The following is an 18,709-nucleotide window of genomic DNA, read 5'->3' as shown; positions in this document are numbered from 1 at the left end:
ACTTGGGATCAAACTTAGGAAAATAGATCCCTAGGTTCGAGAGGCCCCTCACCACGTCAAGGTGGTCCCAATTTGAGGGGCGTGCTACTAGAAACAACGCTTTGGACACAGTGAGAAAAGTGATGGGCTTCTAAGGAGGCAAGATGCACCTGGAACCCCACACCACAAATACCACCCAGTCGAATAGCATGACTAAGACAAAAAAATAAAATAAAAGAGTAATAATAATAATTCTAATAATAATAATTAATAATAATAATAATAATAATGGCATACTATGGACAATCACAGTCTGACAGGAAATGAGAACTAATTGTGTAATAATTGAAGTATAACAGTATAATAATATACAACTCTTTGTAACAACACATTATTCTTTAGCTTTTAATATAGCGCTATTATGCCCCCTTCATAAGAAGAAATTTAAGTTAAATTTAATATTGAGACTTACAAAATTGTTTATACATACTATACTTCTTGCGTTTTGCAATTTTATCGCCAAATTTTATATGGCTCAAAATTACGATTATCAGGTAAATGATGCTGTCTGAACATAGCTACATTATCCAAATTTTCTTCTCTTATCACACCCAAAAGACTGTTTTCCAATGAGGCAATTTGTGACCTGTCCATTATATTCACGGATTTCCATACTCAACCACCACTGATATCAAGTTAATTATCCTCACACTCCAGGCTAAATATATGGTAATGTAACTGTTTCAAGGCCATGCAAATTTTAAGGCTGGCCAAAAAAAAACACATCAATTGAAAGAGGAGGGCATGTGCAAAGGCAAGCACATACACACAGTATCTATTATATTAATTTCCTTGGCTGCCTTTCTGTGTGTGTGTGTGTCCCTTCCCTTCCCCATAATTTTCATGCAATTACAATGTTGCAAAGTAAGCACAATCATATGAGGGTACCTGGATGCAAATACAAAGTTGTTACAGGTCCCCATTTATATTGGTCCTCCAGAACTCAAGGGGTTAATAAAACATCCACTTCACAGTATGTTTTTCATATCGCTGCTCATGGAGGGATTTTACAAATCATAATCAGACTGTATGATGAATAATTTTTTACAGACAAATTTGATTTTTGTAGTATAAATCCATTGTCTATGCTCAAATACCTTCCTTCCAATTTTACGCCAATTTCTTTGTGGTAACTGGCAAGACTACATAACTCAGGCAATTACTTGTTGCCATGAAGACAAAAATTGCATGTGCAGTGCTGCCATCCTAAAGCATATCACTGGCCTTCTTTTTGCTAGAGAACACTGATGTGTCTGGGACTTCACAGACCACAAAAGTGGGCTAAAATTATATGAGTCATGGGTTTGTGCTAAAAATTTTTATTTTGTTTTTCAAAAATCAGATAGTGAGTAAGATTTACAACATATTACACTCAAAGACTATATTCGATTCACGTTGGTAGATTCTGTTTTCTACAGACGTTTGTTTGTTGCAAAGGCCTCTGATTGGCTGGTACTGGAGGTATGTTAATTAGCTTTCTACTGTTCATTTTTTAACGCTTTGTAGCTCAAAAACTACATCTAATATCTTTATATTTCATCATTTATCTCACGTTTTACAAAAATTAGACAGGACAGTTTTTGGTTATACCAGATTCAAAAATCGATATTAATTGTACAACTAAAATCATGATTTCTTTGAAATCAGTAAGATAAAATGCTCCACAAAGGAATTACAACGAGTAAAAGTGAAGAGAGAAGCATTTCATTCTTTTATGAATCCTGTTTTTACATATCGTTGGATTTTGCATCATTGATGCGATCAAGATAAAATAAAACTTGTGTTTTCATACAACAAATTCACCCTGAATACGCTGGTGCTTTCAGATTTTAGATTCCAGATTTTGTGATATGTGAAGAGAAAAAAGCTGAATAATATGTCTTATTATGTTGCATCCGTTCTTGACTCAGTTTGGATAGTAGAAACCGAGAGACGAGTGATCTGCAAAAGGGTGAGGGGAGTTGACAGTTGAAAAGCAAGTTGCCATTAGTTAGCAATATGAGAAGTTAACAGTTTTTGTAGACAATATTTATATTGTCTTTGTTATGTCATTACATTTTCTGTAAATAAAGGCACAGAATTCCCATTATGAATGTCATTTACTTTTTTGTACTCCAAAATCATATAATTATGTTGTACATCTGGACATAATTATCTGATAAGAAAAAATGAATAATCATATGGATGCATCTGGATGTGTTGGCTTCAATTTACGCTAGGTGAGAAATTTGCATACTGTAGGCTACATGATGAATAACAGGCCTGCACAATTATCAAATATAACATGTATATAGAGGAATAAACGTTCTGGTGTAAGAGCAGCTCAAACAAATTCTGAAAAAGACAGAATTTTATATTTTTTTTTTTGACATCGCCAATATATTTTATGGTTAGAAAAAGATGTAAGATTTCGTTCATTGAATGAACATATAAAACCATCAGCTTTTTTTGTGTTATTGACCAGAGAAGCAAGCATGCCATAATAATGAACTCATAAATATTTAGCCTGTTACTTATCATGTAGCCTACTGAATGCAAATTTCTCATCTAGACTAAATTGAAGCCAACACATCCAGATGCATCCATATGATTATTCATTTTTTCTTATCAGATATGTCCAGACATACGGACATATATGATATTAGAATGAAAAATTTCGACAGTTATAATGTGAATTCTATGCATTTATGTACAGAAGATGTAATGACATAATAATACAGTAAATACTGTCGAAACTCCAAACTTATCATATCGCTAATTGGCAACTGTCAACATCGTTCTCAACGCTTTCGTTATGTTTGCAGATCACCGTCGTTAAATAACTACTGCCAAACTGAGTCAATTTCACGGATGCAACATAATAACGACATATTCTTTTATCATTTTCTTTTTCATATAACACGATCTAAAATCTCAAAGTCATCAGTGTATTCAGGGTCGAGAATTTATTGTATGAAAACATTAGTTTTATTTTATCTTGATCGCATCAATGATGCAAAAACTCCTACACAATATGTAAAAACAGGTATAAAAAATGAAATGCTTCTCCTTTACTTCTACTCATTGTGATAATAATTTTTATGTTTTATCTTTTACTGGTTTCAGAAAATCATTGATTTAGTTGTACAATTAATAAAAAAAAAATAATCCTATGGTTTGATCAGAACTTTCCTATCTTGTTAAAACGTGAGATAAATGAAGAATTATAAACATATTGCAAGTTTTCATTTCTGAGCTACAAACGTTAAAATGAAACAGTGAGCAAAAATACCTCCCGGTACTTAAAATCAGAGGTTTTTAAAACAAACGTTTCTTAGGCCCAAGAATCTACCTTAAGTGAATCGGCTATAGTGATACTACAGTGGTCATTCTGGTCAAGTGCATGGGAAGCCTAAGCATCTCAACATCATATGAAAACATGCAAAATATAGGCAAGATCAGAAACTATTACAAAGTAAATCAAACAAGACCTAAAATTCTTGCTTTTACTAATGTTGGGAGAAGGTTAACACATAACTATAGTTAACAAAAGCAACTAAAAAATGACACACAGGCTACTGCTACAATCAGTGTCCTTTTCTAATATCTGGTTTAATATTACTTGGTTGCTAGTTTTATTTTGGCTACAATAAAATGTGGAATAGTCTGCCTAAGGTAGTTGTGAAATCTTCTGCTGGCATCCCCTGAATTGAGGTGTACCGATTTCAGTTTTCATTCCTCATACAGTATTTATTTATTTATCACCTTTTCCTTGTCTCTCTCTGCAGGCTGATTTCCTTTGGAGCCCTCTGGATTTATAGCCTGCTGATTCTGTGGATGATGTTGGTATGAGCAGCATATTGAGTGCAGAGACAGGAGGAAGGAAAAGCATAAGGGTTTTCAGCTGATGATTTAAAGAAATAAAGAAGGTGCAACACTGTGAAGGCGTGCTGTGCTTTATACAGTAGTCAACAAACTCAAATCATTTGTAGATTACTAATGATTGTATAGAGGGATGGAGAAATTTGTTTTTATTTAGCATTTCCCAACGTTTTGTGAGAGAGAGAGAGAGAGAGAGAGAGAGAGAGAGAGAGAGAGAGAGAGAGAGAGAGAGAGAGAGAGAGAGAGAGAGAGAGAGTGTGTAATTGTCGTTGTGAGTGGTTGGTAGAGGTTGTTGGAGTTGGTTTTACGGCTGTCTCTCTGTCTGTCGGTCTGTTGGGAGTTTTTCGTTTTTGGGGAAGTCTTGGGCAGTTGAGGTCCAACCTTGAAAGTGAACGGGAGTTTGTCTGGCTTTGTTTTGGATACCACCGATATTGATGGTGCATGTGTCTCTTTTTTTGTTCGTTCGTTGTTGGTGGAGGGTTTGTTTGAAATTTTGTTTTTGTGGTTTTGTGTGCTGTGATTGGCGACCGTGGACCTTTACCCATCTCCAGCAACCGAAGATCAGGGTGAGTGTTGTTTTGTTTGTTTTTGGTTAAAAATTCCGCCACATAATATTTGGCGCCCAACGTGGGGCAGCTGGTATTGCAGCTGCAAGTGAGATTGGTGGCTGGTAGTGTGACTGAAGAGAAGGATGGAAGAGGAACTGGTAAGGTTGAGAGGGAGAATACGTGGTTGAGGGGTGAGAATGAGAGATTGAGGAGTCAGTTGGAGGAGGTGGAGGGAATGCTAAGAAGTGCAAAAGAAGAAATGAAAGGGGAGATGAAAGAGTCAGAAGAGAGAATGGAAGAGAGAATGGAAGAGAGGATGGATAAAAGTTGGAGGGAATGATGAAAAGTGTGGAAGAAATGATGAAAGGTATGTTCAAGGGTGTTTTTGGAGAAGGGGCTGTTGGAGGCAGGTTCTCTGGAACGTGTGAAGGGGCAAGAGAGAAAGAAAAGGAGGAAGAAGTGAATGGAAGCGTGAGTGATGAAAGTGATATGGGAATAGGAAGTAAGAAACGAGGGAATGAGAGGCAGGGTAAGGAAAAGGGGAATGAAAAGCAAGGGAAGGAACAGAGGAAAGTAAGGATAAGTCAGGGAAGAAAAAGGGAAGAAGGGAAAGGGAAAGGAAACTGGTAAGAAGGGTAAGGAAGTGGGAAAGGCAGGAAAGAAGGGAGAGGGTGAAGGCAGTAGTGATAGTGAGGTGGATGGAGGTGAGTGGATAAAAGTGGATAAAAAGAGGGGGAAGAAGAGTGTAATGAGTAAGATGAATGTAAGTGCAGAAGTGGACTCTTTGTATTCGGAAGAGGGTATGAAAGGACAGAGCGAAAAGTAGCGAAAGTGAGAATGAAAGTGAGAAAGAAGTGAGAAAGGCTATGTATGTGAGGGAGGTACCCCGGTGTGAAAAGTATAATGAGTATGGAAGTAGGGATGTGCATGATTTCTTTAGGGAGTATGAAAGGTTTTGTCAGGATAAGTATGGGGAAAGTAAGAGAGTGTGGGCACGAGAATTAGGAGAATATTTGACTGGGTTTTTACTTGATATGTATAGGGTTATTATGAGTGTGGGGATGTTGAGTATGACAAGGTGAAAGCTAGACTAGTTGAGCAAGCGAGGCGTATGAAAGCGAGTGTTAAGTATAAGAGGAAGAATGAATTTGATGAGGCAAGAATGAAAGCTGGGGAAACCTTGTCACTGTATGCTTGTAGGCTGGAGACGTTGGCAAGGAAGAAGTTTGGGGATGATGGGATAGATGAATGTAAGGAGTTAGTACGGAAGTTGTTAGGGACAGTGCCAGATGGAGTTAGAGAATTTGTGAACTTGAAGCGAAGGAGAAGAAAAGATGGACGAATGAAAGGTTGACTTGGGGAGAAATCTTGGAAATTGTAGAAGATTATGAGCTTGACAGGGTTATAAAAGAGAGCAGAAGTGTAAGTGTAAGGGCTGGGGTAGATGAGAGAGTACCAGAGTTTAGAAGCTTTAGGGATGCAGTGTTGAGGGGCCCAATGAGAATGGCCGATAGTGTAATAGATAGGAGTGTAAGAGCAAGTAATGTGGAGGTGCCAGTGAGGATGAATGGTGGGTTTGTAAGGGAACAACGGGTTGGACGGGTTAGGGATAGTAGTGTACAAAGGGGAAGGTCGGTGAGTGGAAGTCGAGCGAAGTGTTTTAGATGTGGAAAGGAAGGACATACAAAGAATGAGTGTAGGTGGGCTTTGGGAGCGTGTTTCGGGTGTGGGCAACCGGGACATTTGGTAAGGGAGTGTACGAAAGATAGGGGGGTTAAATGCTACCGGTGCGGACAGGTGGGTCATGTTGCTAATGGTTGTAGGGGTACCCGAGTGAATGTAATATGTGGCAACTGTGGTAAGAATGGGCATTATGCGAGAGCGAAGTGTGTCGAATGTGGAATGGAAGGGCATGCATCAAGTGTATGTAGACGAAAGAGGGTGACTGTGACAGCGAATTCGGGAAACTGAGTGTGAAGGGGGTTCAAATGGGTGGATCCTCCAGGATGCAAGCGGTGCGTGTGATGCATGTACGTGAGGGGTTGTTGCATGAGGATCAGCAATTTGTTTTGATAGAGTATGGTAAAAAACGTAAGAAAGGGAAGAACGTAAGTAAACTGAATGGTCGTAAGTTGTGTGATAGGGGTGTGAGTGCCAAAGTGGAAATGAGTGATAAAGCGTGTAATACGGATGAATGGGATGGTATGGATAGAACGTATAGCATATGCGGTTTGATATAACTGAGTTGACTGAACGTGTAGGGTTAGTGAATGGTTGGAGGTGAGCGAAAGTGTAAGAGTAAGAGAGCGTAGCAGTGATAGACGAGTGATTGAAAGCATGAATGAATCGTTGCAAGAATTGGAAAGGTCAATGAGCGAATGGGATGGGTTATTTGAAGAATTGGGGGAGGTATTTGGGAACAAGTTAGAGGGTATAGATGAGATTGTGGATGAAATTGAGAGTGGTAATAGTGAAGAAGATAGCATGAATCTGAGAGAGAATGGAGGAGAAGATGTGAGTTTGAATGTTGCTAGAAGAGAGAATGATTCTGAGAGAATGATTGCGTGCCCGCGAACGTGATCTAGAGGACCTGCTAGTGAGCATCCGTGGGTGTTATGTGAAGGCGATTTGAAAGGGGTGTGAAAGGTGTTGGTTGGGAAATGCTAAAAGGGGGAGAAATATAGAGGGATGAAGAAATTTGTTTTTATTTAGCATTTCCCAACGTTTTGTGAGAGAGAGAGAGAGAGAGAGAGAGAGAGAGAGAGAGAGAGAGAGAGAGAGAGAGAGTGGAGAGAGAGAGAGAGAGAGAGAGAGGGAGTTGTCGAGGTCGGTTGTTGGAGTTGGTTTCACGGCTGTCTCTCTGTCTGTCGGTCTGTCGGGAGTTTTTCGTCTTTTGGGGAAGTCTTGGGCAGTTGAGGTCCAACCTTGAAAGTGAACGGGGAGTTTGTCTGGCTTTTGTTTTGGATACCGGTACCGATATTGATGGTGCATGTGTCTCTTTTTTTTTCGTTCGTTGTTGGTGGAGGGTTTGTTTGAAATTTTGTTTTTGTGGTTTCTGTGTGCTGTGATTGGCAACCGTGGACCTTTACCCATCTCCAGCAACCGAAGATCAGGGTGAGTGTTGTTTTGTTTGTGGGTTAAAATTCCGCCACAATTGCGTTAAAATGGAAGCAAAATGAAGGTCAGTAATGACATTACAACTTGCTGCTATCAAAGATGAATATGAACACATTATGAAACTAAATCGTAATTATTTAATACTGTAATGTGAATACAATGTGAAAGGTCAATTATTACCTTAGGTAAAGAATGGTGGAACAACATGGAATGGTGAATCGGCTTGGAAGCCAGAGTGCCAACAATAATCCTTGCACCTCAAAAAAACAAAACAGTAACTTGTTTTGATGAGTAACAGATGTGTACTCTCTATCAGCAATTATGTCACTCATAACAGTACAGTAATACTACTATTGCCAATTTAGAGTCATGTTAGCTATTTCACTTCTGCTGTGAAATACAGTTGTTGTCAAAAATGGTACTGCATCTCATATGAACACTTGTATATCTTAAAGGAGAGAAGGAAAAACATAAGATAATACACTACTGATATTCAATGGAGGGATAAGTGCAATACTGTATATATAATTACTTCAAAGTATCTGACAGGGCTGAGAGAAGTATGTTAATTGTATCAAATATAGTACCTTGCAAAATTACAAAGTTTTAAAACTTTAATCCATTACTCAACTGTGCCAAGGGTTGAAAACTATCTGTCTGTCTGCAGATTACACAGTATTAAAACAATTTCAATTTCCCAATTTCCTTTGTAATAATTATACTTTGTTAAATCTTTCTTTAAAAATATCCATTGAAAAACACTGCATAAGTTTTTCACGTTTACAGTTCAAACCTGATACAGTATTACCATGGATGCTAGGGTGGATGCTGAAAGTCATAACTTAAAACTAAAACTGTATATGGCTTAAGTCATAACACATAAACCCTTCAAAAAGTTATCTTTCAATAACCTCCAAGGTCTACCCACAGACTGGTTTCCTTCTATTTAATACTATCTGTGAAATCATCCCCTGACATTTGGTGTATGAAGAGGAAAGCAGGATATCCTGGTTGGTAATGGATAGTATGCTGGAGGCAAAGCTAAACAGTGGGCTGGAGATAATAGAAACAACCTTCAGGAGAGAATGTGCATGCACTGAAATTACAAGATTCATGATGAATGGACTGAGATGGCATCAAACAACATGGAGTGAAGGGGTCTAGTGATAGTAGCGATAGATCCCAATATAGCTCTAATGTTACCATGGTCAGTATACAGGGTTCAAGAGCCTTGTTAATTGAATGGAAAGTGAGATGTATGAAGTATATCTAATGCAAAAATGCCTCTAACCCCAGTAATCATAAAATTACTCCTGAATACAATAAGTTAATATATGAGTCTCTCTTTAATGCCCTTCAAGACATGTCCTTCCAAACATGCAAAAGTAATACCTGAAGTTTTCTACTGGAAGAATACTGGCTATTGCTTTCATCCAGCTGCTTTTGATACAACAGTGCTCTAAGTTTCTGCATACACTCATCTTTATTTCTGTGTTGTGACCGTTCCTTCTGACTATCTACGACAATACCTGTAAAAAAAAAATATCAACCTTATAAGCAAATAAAATATAAAATGTTCATTCCTATTAGTTATATCTTACCCCATGAAAGGCCACATGTGTCTTTGCTGGGAGAATCTGCAAAGCCACAATTGAGTCTTTGTTTAAAATTGGTGCCCTTCCATGCATATGATAAACCTTGGTGGCCTGGCTATGTCACTGGAATACTGCCTTGCTATTGGCTGACAGAATTCACCTCACAAAACAGCAGCCAATCAAATATTGGAGTAGGAGTAGGAAACGCATGTGACGTAATTAGCAGTGTTGTCATGTGTCTGAAGCCAAAATACATGATTACATGCTTCTAGTACTTCGAGAATGTTATGTAAAATATACAAAAGTAAGATAACAGAGTCAATCCCCTGAATAATATAACTCAGATGAAAGTGTGAGTTTGCCAAGACAAACTGCAATGCCAAGTCATTTTTGCTTACATGTCAGTAAGAGTGTGTGACATTTTGCTTTACTTTTCAGTTTTAAAACCTAAATATAATAATACAGCGAATGCTCTTTCCAGAATTTGATGTTTGAGCTATCAAATAATAAGAAGAAGACATTAGCAAACCACAGCATAAGTAAATTTAAGTCAATGGTGTTAGAATACTTTATCAAATAAAACTGAATGTACTGTACAAATGTTTTGGCAAGTATTTTGAAAAGTACAGTAGACTGTACTTCAGCATGAGATATATTTTGCATGTGACTTGAATATATATCTATTTTTCATAATTAATGAATGTTTAAATTATCATATTAGCAATAAAAGAAAAAAGTTTATATCATATTTCTGGGCTTTGACCTGTGTCACCCGGTGAAATTACCATCTAGCACATATTTCTAGGTAAATTTATTGCTAAACATACCAGAGAAAAGCTAAATGCAATGCTGGGGTTACTACCCCAGTGCGAGCTTCATAAAATGGAGTCGTATATAGAAAGGGTGAGTGTTGCCACTACCACAGGCCTCTGCCCTGTAGAGATTTCCAATCTCAAAATCCCCCAAGTGATGTGCCGTTACAAAGCCCGCACCAGCTCCCGCGGACAACAACAACTCAGCGGCCATATTGGCATTCCATTTTTTACGAGCCAGCGCTTTGTTGTGAATTTCAACGGTGCTTCTTTTGCTTTTTTCTGTGCGCTGGCATGTCTTCCGTTCAGGAATTTTCTTCATCTAAGTTGAGTACCATCTCCTTTGAGTTTTTTTCTTTTGAGGCCTTTTTATTTAACCTCTAACTTAATAATTATGGGGTTGAATATGACGCCGTCTCGGCCGCCTTGCTCTCTCTGACCACACGTGACCTTCAGTCTTCGCTTGGTTTAGCAGTATGATTCTGTCCCTTTGTTGATAATATTTTTTATATATGTGTTATTTTTATATTTTCATATTCACTTCTTTGTCGGAGTTTGTTTATTCTGAATTACCCTTCCCTGGGGAGGTGCGGGTCCTCGCTTATCTTAGGCTATGAGGTTTCCCCTCTCCGCTTTTGTGATCATAATTCCATGTTCTCCTTGGACCCATTCCTCCTCCAGCGCACGGGTATATTCTCTGAGATGGTACTGTTATGCTAATTATATTTTCTAATTATACGTTAACGGATGACATTTATATTTTGGATTAATATTGTTTATTTTCAATGCAAGGGTCGGCCATTATTTACCAACCGTGTTCCATATGTCACGAGTGGTTTGGCCCACTCTTCTACATGAGTCCTTTTATTATTTTATGTTCTGTAATGGGATATATATTATTTACGTTATGTTCACATTTGGTTAACTTTCAGTGTTACTTTAGTCAGATAGTTCCTTTGTTGGGTCTCCTAGGCTAGTCCTCCTGGCAGCTGATTGGTTTCGGAAGGTTAGCCTAGGAAGTTAGGCTCCTTTATGACACTCTTTGCTCCTAGCTTCCTCGACCAGGTCGTTTTGAGCCTTGGGAGGTGACATGGGTGGGCAGGAGAGTCCCATGCTCTCTGGGCCCTCCTGACTGTGCTGTCATTGGTTGGATGGGTGTTATCAGGCCTATGATTTCCCACCCTCTCCCTATTTTGGCCTACCAGCCAGACTCTTGGTTCTTCGTAAGGTTAGGCTAGAATAGCGAGGGTCTCCTCATTATAGCCTACCCTGTCCGGGCTGTCGGTTCGGGCAGGCAACCTGGCATCGTGTGTCTCCCCCCTCCCCACCACCTCCCTTCCATCTCTCCCTTGTCTTCCTACCCGCAAAAAAATTGTTTGTTAAGGTGGTCTCGGGTCGAGGCTGCTCTGAGCCTTTTTCGTGTCGCTAGCCTAACAATTTCCTTACCCATTTCCTTTGCATTGGGTGGTTTTCCCTAGTTCTCCCTGCGCCAGGGACGCCGATCTCTTTGACCGGCATCCTGTGGGGAGTTCTTTTTGGTGTCCAGGGGTGCCTCCCCACCCTGGTCACCGCTAATTGATTACCACCACTTTGCAACCCTTGGCCTTTGGAGTGTAACCTAGTATTCTCCCCGTTGGTTAGTCGACTTCCCATGATCGACACCCCGTGAGGAAGGGTGGGATCGGCGCCCAGGGGTGTCCCCACCCATCTGGCCGCTGCCATAGGTTCCCTCCACTTGACTATTCCCTCCCTTTCCCTAGCATCAGACGCTGGTGACCGTTTTCTCCCTGCCCAGGGTAGCTCGTTCTATTAAGACCAACACCCTGTGGAGAGTTAGTTCGGTGTCCAGTTAGTGTTATCCACCTAACTGGCCTCCGTCTCGGTGTCCGCTCTTCTGCTAGCAGTTATTGTCCTTGTTTTTTCCTCCATTCGATTCAACTAGAACATCGACCATATACGCTGGAAATCTATCTTGACTTTGGCCAGATCTTACCTCCGCCAAGTTTGTCGGATCTCCCATTACCCCCTTTTTAATGTAACCACTCCGTGGGTATGGTGTGTGGTTGGGCGGCGCTCACCCGCCTCCTCCGCCGCCACCATAAGTATGGTGTAACCATTCCCGGTATCATAACCATTGTTTTTTGGCAAGTATAACTTACCCATTCCGCTGTATATTTACCATACCTCTACCGGACTGTGTCCGGCGGTATCTATAATCATAATCTGTTACATTGTTTATGACGCATGATCATAGGTTAAGGTTTTCTAGTAGCACCGAATTACTCCGCGTCCATAACATTTTTCACTCATGTATCTTGTATATCATCCCCATTCTATTCGGAATTAACTCCGGCGGTCTGACCGACCATTTGCATGCTCCATTAGTCATTTTAAATTAAGATCATCTCCGCTGCACCCTACTCCGTGTGCCTTAATTAGCATACTCATGTATCATCTGTCCACTTACAGATGGTACGTTGTCAGGAGCATGGGTGCACGGCGGTCCTGCAGCAGCCCTGTGGACATGAGGTGTGTCGGTCTCACTCCGGCCTGCGCCGTCCGAGTCGGGACCTGATCGTCTGGCACCCTGACGGCTGTGAGGTGTACTACGCTCTTTACGAGCAGTGTTGGATGAGTCGGTAAGCTTTTCATGTCCACTAATCGTTTATTCTCCCTTGATTTTTCATGGCCTTTACTGACATATATATGACAGTTGGAGTTTTTCGTTAGTGAGCACTTTCCTTCTTTCAGCCCGACCGCAGCTCCCGCGACTCTTTGCTGTCGACCCTCAAGAACTGGGTCGGTGGTTTCGGGAGGAACGTCGCGTCGGGGAAGCCCTACGTTCTTTCAGAGGAGATCTGCAATCTCCTCTACCCCGGCGCCCGGATCTCAGCGCCAGTTGCAGCGGAAGTAGCCGCCCCTTGATCGCTGGGATCCGTGAGATGACGGAGCCCTCCCATGAAGAAGAAGCCATCTGCAGAGAGGTCAGCGGAGGAGGTTGTGGCAATCAACATCAACCTCAGAACCGATGAGCGTTGACCCGGACCACCAGGTTGCAGGTAAGGGGGTAAGTGAGGCAGACGGTTCTGATCCTCTTTTAGCTCTCCTTCTTCTTCTTCTGTTTCTTCCTTCAGAGGATTTGAGAAATCCTCTTACCCTTGAGGACAGGTCAAGGTCTACTGTCCCCAAGGTAAAGTCTTGAAAACCAAGACCTTATCAAAGTCCTCTAGACCCCAGAGGCCTCACCGAGCAGCTCCCTCAAGTCGTCACGGGCCCCTAGCCCAGTGGCGCCTACTAGCAAGGCTGTTCCCCTGGAAAGGGATCAAGATCCAGGCAAAGTTAAGGCGAGTCCCCCTCCTGACTTTGACCCTGAGGCATTTGCAGAACTTCTTATGAAGAAGTTCGACAAGAGGGTGGAGGCCAGGATTAATGACCTTTCTCCTCCCAGCTTGGCTTCGGGCCTGAAGTCTTCTGGTGAGTCTGAAATCTCTGGCAGAGAGGATGCAGAACCAGGAGAGCTTGCTCTCAGGGTTTATGCCCTCCAGAGCAGCGGCTCAGTCTTACACTGTTCCGGATGCCTCCAGCCTTCCTCCCTTTGATAAGGGAAACCCTTGGCGCCTGGCCCTTCATGCTCCTCAGCATGAAGATACCCTCACCATTGAAGGACTGGGTACTCGCAGGTTGGAGGAGCTGGAGTTCTTCCCACCCGACCTGGTGCCTCCCTACCCAGGCTATGCCAGGCTTACCGAGGAAGCCTGGATAAGATCGATAAGGTCCCGAAGGAGACTGTCATCTTCCCGAGGACCAGGCCCAATCCACCCTGTTGCACACTCACAGAGTGGGAGGCCGAGAACACTAAACTCACCCCTTCAAAGGGACGTTCACGATGTTCTCGGTGAGGATGCTCTCCCCACCCCTGCACCACTAAGGTAGCTCTGCTGACTAATCAGGCAGGCATCGAGGGTAAGCCCTTCCACAACTCCGGGAGACAGATCCCACCTCTCTTGTCTTCCCGGGAGATTCTGATTTTTGGAAGGGAGCTCCAGGCCACTTTCACAGTGGGTAAACTTGACCCTGACTGCGCTTCTTCCTCTTCAGCGAGCAGCTTCCCAAAATCCCGGAGGCTCTTCTGAAGGCCGAATCGAAGCCAAGAGCAGGTTGAGTCGGTCCCTGCATTCCCTGACTTTGGTGGAGGCAACGCGGTTGTCTACAACGAAGAAACCTTCTTCCAGGTCCTTACCAAATCCCTGTTGGCGGGATTCCAACAGGACCTGTACAACTTTGTAGTGGCTCGATGAATTGCCGAAAACATATCTTTGCGGCAGCCACCATAAGGCACGAGCCCAATAGGCTCATGAAGAGCTCTGTTTGGGGGCTAATCTCTTCCCGGAGGAAGAAGTAAACACAGTCCTGGCAGAGGCAACCAGGGCAAATCAAAGCCTCCGCTCCCGCTGGGGTCTCCCCTTCACAAGCGGAAGCCAACGAGTCCGCCGGACCTCATCCCAAACCCGGGAAGGTTCAAAAGATTTAAAAGACCTCATACCCAGACTGTGCTGCAGGCTGTTCCGGTCTCTCTGGCCGGTCAGCCTTCAACTTCAAAGCCAGCCTCAGCAACAGTTTGTGCTGGTGCAGCCAGCTCAGCACACCCTTGCTTCCCAACCTTATGTGACATCTCCGGCTTTCAACGCCTCGTTTTGAAAGCCAGGGGCATTTCAGGCATTCAACAGGCATGCCAGGGGGAAGTAGAGCCAGAGGCTCTTTTAGAGGTAGGTCTGCGTCTCGTTCCATCTCCCGAGGGAGGGGAGGCCGAGGTAGCAGAGGAGGTAAGATCATCCCCCCCAGTGAGTCTCCTCAGGTAGGCGGGAGGTTGTATCTCTTTCGGGACCAATGGACCTTCAGTCCATGGGCCCACAGCATAGTCTCCAAAGGTCTGGGATGGAGCTGGAGCAGGGGCCCTCCTCCGCTAGTCAGGTTCCATCAGTCACCATCCAAAGCCCTCCTGGACTTTGTGAAAGACCTGCTCCAAAAGAGGGCTATAAAGAAAGTGAGACACCTGAAATTTCAAGGCAGACTGTTCAGTGTTCCAAAGAAAGGCTCCAGTCAGCAAAGAGTAATCCTAGACTTGTCTCGTCTCAATTTATACATTCAATGCGACAAATTTCGCATGCTTACAATCTAAAAGGTTCGGACCCTACTTCCCGTGGAGCCGTCACCACCTCTATAGATCTTTCAGACGCCTATTATCACGTCCCGGTTGCGAAAATTTCTCTCCTTATCTGGGGTTCAGACTAGGAAAACAAGCATACTCATTCAGAGTCATGCCATTCGGGCTCAACATAGCGCCCAGAATTTTCACCAAACTGGCAGATACAGTAGTCCAACAACTACGGTCCCAGGGGATCATGTTGGCGCATACCTGGGCGATTGGATAATTTGGGCATCCAACGCCAGCGGAATGTCGGAGAGCAACAGCCATAGTGATCAACTCTGGAATCTCTAGGCTTTCAAATAAACAGGAGAAATCCCCTAGTTCCGGAGGCTTGATTTCAGTGGTTAGGAATCCAATGGGATCTGGACTCACACAAACTGTCTCTTCCACCAGTCAAAAGGAGGAAATAGCCAAAGCAACCAGGCAGTTCCTCAAAACAGGAAAGCCTCCTGTCACTTTCCAGGAAAGAGTCTTAGGTTCTCTTCAGTTTGCATCAGTAACAGATCTGCTTCTGAAAGCCAAACTGAAAGATATAAACAGAGTGTGGCGGAGGCGAGCCAACAACAGATTCAGAGACAAGGTGTCCCTAATTCCGCTGTGTTGAGGAAAAGACTCCGACCCTGGTCAACAGTCAAGAGTTTGTCAAAATCAGTACCTCTCCAATTCCCCCTCCATCATTGGTGATTCCACACGGATGCTTCTCTGAGCGGGTGGGAGGATATTCTCAACACAAAAAAGTTCAGGAACATGGTCCACTATGTTCCGCCAGTTCCATATCAACATTCTCGAAGCAATGGCAGCAACTGGCTGCGTCCAACCAGACAGATTCATAACAGACTGGTACTGGAAGTGCAGTAGTTGTGCATTGTATAAACAGGGACTCCAAGTCGAATCAATCAGACTAATTTTCTCCCTGTCAAGGCTGGGCATTTTCAGCCACCCATCTGGCAGGTGTCTGGAATGTCATTGCAGATTCTCTGTCCAGGACAACTCCGCTGGAGTCGGAATGGTCCCTGGACAAAACATCATTCGAGTAGATCAGGTCTCCAGGTAGATCTGTTTGCCACAGAAAGCAACCACAAACTTCCATGTTACGTTGCTCCCAACCTGGACCCTCTGGCTCACTCCACAGATGCGATGTCAATAGATTGGAACATGTGGCAGAGGATCTATCTGTTTCCTCCAATAAACCTGTTGATGAAAGTTTTACACAAGCTCAGGACATTCAAAGGTCAAGTGGCCTGGTAGCACCCAACTGGCCAAAGAGCAACTGGTTTCCTCTTCTTCTGGAGCTGAAACTCCGGTGCATACAAATCCCCAGGCCAAAACTGACACAAATAGTACAAACTCGGACTGTGTCAGCTTCCTCAAGAATTCAAAATGCCCTGGCTTTATGGATTTCATGAAATTTGCAGCTCAGAAAGATGCTAATATTGACCCTATTAATACACTGTTCTTAGAATCAGACAAAAGGGAATCTACCCTCAGACAATATGACTCAGCAGTTAAAAAATTAGCATTATTCCTGAAAAGAATCTGAAGCTAAAGTGATGACCACGAACCTTGCAATTTCGTTCTTCAGGTCATTATTTGAAAAAGGACTGGCCTCTAGTACTATTACTACAGCCAAAATCAGCTTTAAAAAATATTTTTACATGGCTTCAATATTAACTTAACAGACTCATATTTTTCATCAATTCCTAGAGCATGCGCTCGTTTAAGACCAACAACCCGTCCCCACACACAGTTTCCTGGTTCTTAAATGATGTTCTTAAAATTAGCATCAGACACTGATAATCAAAAATGTTCATTCTCAAGTCTGTTAAGGAAAACCTTATTCTTAATTAGCCTAGCTTCAGGTGCTAGAATTTCTGAACTGTCCGCTCTCTCTAGAGAACAACCATGTTGATTTCCTCCCATCAGGAGAAGTTCTGTTATCCCCGGATCAAAAGTTTCTAGCTAAGAATGAAGATCCACAAGATAGATGGTCCCCTTGGAAGGTTATCCCCCTTCCACAGGATCTGTCCTTATGCCCAGTCACTACTTTAAAGGCTTATTTAGACAGAACTTCTAATATAACATCTGGCCCTCTCTTTTGTTAGGGAAGGTGGAGGAACTATTTCATTGAAGGCCATCAGACAACAAATCTTGTATTTTATTAAACAAGCAAACCCAGATTCAGTTCCAAAGGTTCATGATATCAGAGCGGTGGCCACCTCCACTAATTATTTCCATAATATGAATTTTGAGGATCTCAAAAAATATACAGGTTGGAAATCACCATCAGTGTTCAAACGCCACTATCTTCAAATCTCTAGAGGCCCTAAAATTTTCCTGTGTGGCTGCAGGAAGCATTGTCCCTTCCTCTGGTGATCACACTATGCATTCCTAACTATTCTGTCACTTTCCCTCTCCTGCCTGCCTCGTTTACTCCCCTTGCCGTCTTTCCTTTAAGTCAGGCATGCTTCACAGCCTGACTCCTGACCATGTTACATATTGTCTGTTGTCCCTTTTTGTTAGTGATTAAGTCATTTCTATTCATGTTCTAAAATTATGTATAACATGTTTGCCTTGGGGCATGGATCCCTGACTTGTTGTTCTCATGTTTTTTAATAGAGATTTTTCTGCTTGGGTAATTAAAACTCAGTTTTACTATGGTTTTATTTCTCTCCATCACAGTAGTTTTCAAGGGGGCTTCACCAAGCTGGTATGTTTAATTCTCTGCTATGATTTCACTGGGTGACACAGGCCAAAGCCCAGAAAAGGGATTTTGACAAAGGAAAAATCTATTTCTGGGGAAGACCTGTGTCACCTGGTGACCCACCGCTATTCCTTTTTTCCCCTGAGTAACATACCAAGCTTGTGGGGGTGCTAACCTGGAATGCCAATATGGCGGCTGAGTTGTTGTGTCGGGAGCTGGTGCGGGCTTTGTAACGCACTCGCTTTTGAGGATTTGAGATTGGAAATCTCTACAGGGCAGAGGCCGGTGGAACACTCACCCTTTCTTAATTCATTTTATGGAGTTCGACTGGGGGTAGTAACCCCAGCATTGCATTTAGCTTTTCTCTGGTATGTTTAGCAATAAATTTACCTAAAATATGCTAGATGGTAATTTCACCAGGTGACACAGGTCTTCCCAGAAATAGATTTTTTTTGTCAAAATCCCTTATTTCTATATAAAATATGAAAAACATATTACAAGTGCCAAATGCAATGTTTATTGAGTAGTGTATCATTAAATTTGTGAGTTGAGTACAGTACCTCTTTAACATTTAACTGCCTCTGATTGAAAACTTCTAAACAAGAATCAATGTTTTTTCAATCAATTAAAGGATTTTGACAAAGGAAAAATCTATTTCTGGGGGAAGACCTGTGTCACCCGGTGAAATATCCATTCAGCACATATTTCTAGGTAAATTCATTGCTAAATATACCAGAGAACAGCTAAATGCAAAGCTGGGGTTACTACCCCCAGTGCGAGCTCCATAAAATGGAGTCGTGTATATGAAAGGGTGAGTTTGTCACTAT

General features: G+C 42.3%; 2 pseudogenes; both read right to left on the bottom strand.

Annotated features, from left to right (window-relative positions):
• The window catches only part of LOC136835047 (peptide chain release factor 1-like, mitochondrial), a 258,457-nt pseudogene that overhangs the window by 189,624 nt on the left and 50,124 nt on the right, over positions 1–18,709 (bottom strand).
• The window catches only part of LOC136834658 (peptide chain release factor 1-like, mitochondrial), an 82,431-nt pseudogene that overhangs the window by 22,598 nt on the left and 41,124 nt on the right, over positions 1–18,709 (bottom strand).

Source organism: Macrobrachium rosenbergii, chromosome 54 (genome assembly GCF_040412425.1).
Source record: "Macrobrachium rosenbergii isolate ZJJX-2024 chromosome 54, ASM4041242v1, whole genome shotgun sequence".
Lineage (NCBI taxonomy): Eukaryota > Metazoa > Arthropoda > Malacostraca > Decapoda > Palaemonidae > Macrobrachium > Macrobrachium rosenbergii.
This window is presented reverse-complemented; position numbering and strand designations above follow the sequence as displayed.